Here is a 3,880-nt window from a genome sequence, read left to right on the forward strand (position 1 = left end):
CAAATTTGAAACTGAGGAGGACCTGACTTGTCTGTTCCAGAAGGTCAAATATTACAGTATTCAATATGGATTGAAACTCAATATCAAGAAAATAAAAATTTTCACTACAGGGACAATCGCAGCATCATGAAAGACAGAGACAAGACTAAGATAAAGAAGAGATTGATATTGTTAATGATTTGAGCTTACTTGGTTCCATAATCAACGTTCTTGGAACCAACAATCAGAAAATTGAAAGATGAGTTGCACTAGGAAAATCTAGTGTCAGGGACCTCTCTAAAGTACTGAAAACCAGTGAAGCCAGTCAAGAGACTATAGTGCATCTGATCCAAGTCATGGTCTTCACAATTGCTTATGATGCATCAGAGAGCTGGACAATGACAAGAATGATAGAAGAAGAATCAATGCCTTTGAGTTGTGGTGCCAGAGAAGAATATTGAGCATACCATGAGCTGCCAAGAGAACAAATAAGTTTGTCCTCAAGAAGGTGAAGCAAAGTTTCTCCTTGGAGGTAAGGATTTTGAAGCTACCATCTCACATACTTTGGGCATGTTGTCAGGAGAAATAAATTCTTGGAGAAGGAAATTATGCTTGGAAGGGTGAGGACAGAGCAGGGTAGGAATACACTTGAGATGGATTGACTCAGTAACTGGGGAAATGGGAGTAAGTTTGTTACAGAAAGTGAGATTGGCCCAAGATAAGGCAGAGTTCAGAACTGTTGTGCATGGGGTCACTATGAGTCCCAGGAAACTGGACAGCATGTAACAACCACCACCCACAGCTTGTGGGTGGATATTCAGCATGTGAACTATTATAAATGGCACACAACTACAAGTCTCAGCTTAAGGATGGATATTCAATATGTGGAACTAATTATTTTTTGAAGTTATTGTTATTGTTGTTGTGTACCATAGAGTCAGAACTGCCTCACAGCCGACCCTCTGGTGGGTTTTCAGAGGTAGATAGTCACACAGGAGGAGACTACCTATCCTTCTACAGAGCAATTGGTTTTCTCAAATTGTATTCCTTTGAGAAATGAAAGAAAGTTCAGAAGTTCAAACCTACAGGCAAATCTGCTCCAGGAGAGTAAGAGAAGATAGTCTCTTCCCACAAGATTTATAGCCTCAGAAACCCAATGAAGGGTCACCACAAGAAAGCTTCACTTTGACAGTAGTAAGTTTTGTAAACTTCTCCACTTGATAGAATATAAGTGCTGTTCAACAATAATTTGTGAACAAAGGGCACTGGCTTCTTGTTTAAGAAAACTCCATTTCTCATCCTTTGTGAATTATAAAATTGAAACACTCAATAAATAAAATGCATTGAATTTCCATGTTTTATGCCAAAATCTAAAAATAAAAAATGAGAAAAGGCAAAAAAAGGAAATCCTTAGTTAAAATTACAAGAAACCAAATTTCTCTAAAAAGATTTTTTGCCCATTATCTCTTCCTTCATAAAATAATAACATTTATCCACACAATACGTCTCAATAAGATTTTACAAATGAAAAGTTAAATAAATTTCTATTTAACATGTATTCTTTTATAATCTGAAAACTAAAGTGAAACAACAAGTGTTCTGTTTTACATAAGGTTTTCAGAGGCCTGCTATTTTGGAAGTGGATGGCCAATCAGAGAGCTGGGCATTGACCAGGAAGAATACAAGGAGAATTGATGCTTTTGAGCTTTGGTGTTGGAGAAGAGTGCTGAGGGTACCACGGACTGCTAATAAAACAAACAGATTCATCCTGGAGAGGGTAAAACCCGGGTTCCTCCTTGGAGGCAAGGATTTTGAGACTTCATCTGACATATTTTGGTCATGTTGTAAGGAGGCACTGGTCCTTGGAGAAGGACATCATGCTTGGGAGGGTGGAGGGCAGGCACAGGAGGGGAAGGCCCTCTGGGAGGTGGATTGATTCGGTGACTGGGGCAATTGGGATGAGTGTGTCAGAGACAGTGAGATTGGCACAGGGCAGAGCAGAGTTTAGAGCTGTTGTACAAAGGGTAGCTATGAGTCACAAGCTACTCGACAGCACATAACAACAACAACAAAGTGAAAGTTGATCTTTTAAAGCTTTGCAATTCTGGCAAAGTAAAATGCACTTTTTTTTCATTTTAAGGTTAAATATTACTCTAAAAATAATGCAAAGACAAAATGCTTTATTAAAGTTATTATAAAACCAAAAGAGGAAAAGGAATAAAAATTCTTGTCATTTTCACATTTTATGTGTTGGGAATAATACTTTCAAAGTAAGAACGTGTTAAACATCATGTTAATTTGTGTACCTTGTTCTTCAAAAAACTGTCAACTGGATTTATTTAGTCTTAATTCACTTTTGAAAAGTAGGATTGATAGGTCAGTTGCTGAAATATATGGGAGGAGGGTTGAAAAAAAAGCAAAAAAGGATGATCAAGATTGCTTTACTATTGAGATATTTAGCATAAATATGCCAAGAAGTTGGGATGTTTAGCATAAATATGCCAAGAAGTTGGGATATTTAGTTTAAATATGCAAAAAGAGTAACAAGCTAGAAGGTAAAAACTGGAAAACGCCTAGAGAAGCAGGTGCAGCTCTCACACTGTGGAAAGAATTGTAACTAAAATCCAAGTGTGATGGGGTAAACTCAGGGACTGTCCATTACTGTTTGCTTTCATAGACTAGCAGGCTCTGATGGCCTAATCCATGGGGAGATGCACTCCAGTAACTCAAAAGTCATTCTCCTTTGGGGTTGGAATCCATCAATACTTTCTCAGGAGTAAGATAGACAATCTCTTTACAGGAGATCTACACCCTCAGGAAACTGCTGGAAGGTCAGATATAGGTAGTTTCTGATCAGACAGCAATGAGTGAGGGAGTGAGCAAGTAATCATAGACTTAGCATGACCCCATGTATAACAGAATAAAATTCCCAGTCTTACACCATCTCCACTGACTGTTTCTCGATCACACTGTTATGACACATAAGTTTTCATTAGCTGCTTCTTCAGAAGTTTATAGTCAAGACTTTTTCCCTAATCTGTTAGTGTGGATTCTCCAATGATACCTATTCAACATCATGGACACAAACTAACTTCTACTGATATTGTGTTATTGACATTGTTGTTATGTGGCATCAAGTTCCTTGCAACTTATAGCGACCCAATGTACAATAGCCCTGCTCCAACCTGCTCTGTCCTGTGTCAACTTTGCTGTCTCTGACACACTTACCCTCATTAAACCAGTCACTAATTCAATCCATCTCATAAAAGGTCTTCTTCTCTTGTACTGTCCCTCCACCCTTCCAAGCATTGTGTCTCTCTTCAAGGACTGGTTCCTCCTTGCAATATGCCCCAAAGACGAAGCCTCCAAGGAACAGTCTGGTTTCACCATCTCAAGGACAAAGCTATTTGTTCTTCTGGCAGACCATATCATATTTAACACTGTTCTCTAGTACCACAGCTCAAAGGCATCAATTCTCCTCTATCATCTGTAGTACTAGTCTAGCTCTCTGACAAATAGCAAACAATTTCAAAGACTATTGCAGGGATCAGACCCGCCTTAATATCAGTACTTTGGAGAGGTCTCTGACAGCAGACTTTCCCAATGTAATTTCTCTTGATTTCCTGCCTGCTGGTACCAAGAGTGTTGATTGTAGAGCCAAGCAAACTAAAGCTGTTAAAAATCTCAATCTCTTCAGGATCTATCATAATACTGTCAATTGGTCCAGTGGTGAGAATCTTTGTTTTCTTGATATTGACCTTCAATTCATATTTATGGCTGCTTCTTTGACCTTCCGCAGCAAGAGCTTCAGGTCCTCCTCAGTTTCAGCAAGCAGCATTCCGTCATACACATAACACAAGTTGTTGATAAGTCTTCCTCCAATCCTGATGCCACATTGCTT

Source organism: Elephantulus edwardii, unplaced genomic scaffold (genome assembly GCF_000299155.1).
Source record: "Elephantulus edwardii isolate Elephantulus edwardi_28Jun2011 unplaced genomic scaffold, EleEdw1.0 scaffold00034, whole genome shotgun sequence".
Lineage (NCBI taxonomy): Eukaryota > Metazoa > Chordata > Mammalia > Macroscelidea > Macroscelididae > Elephantulus > Elephantulus edwardii.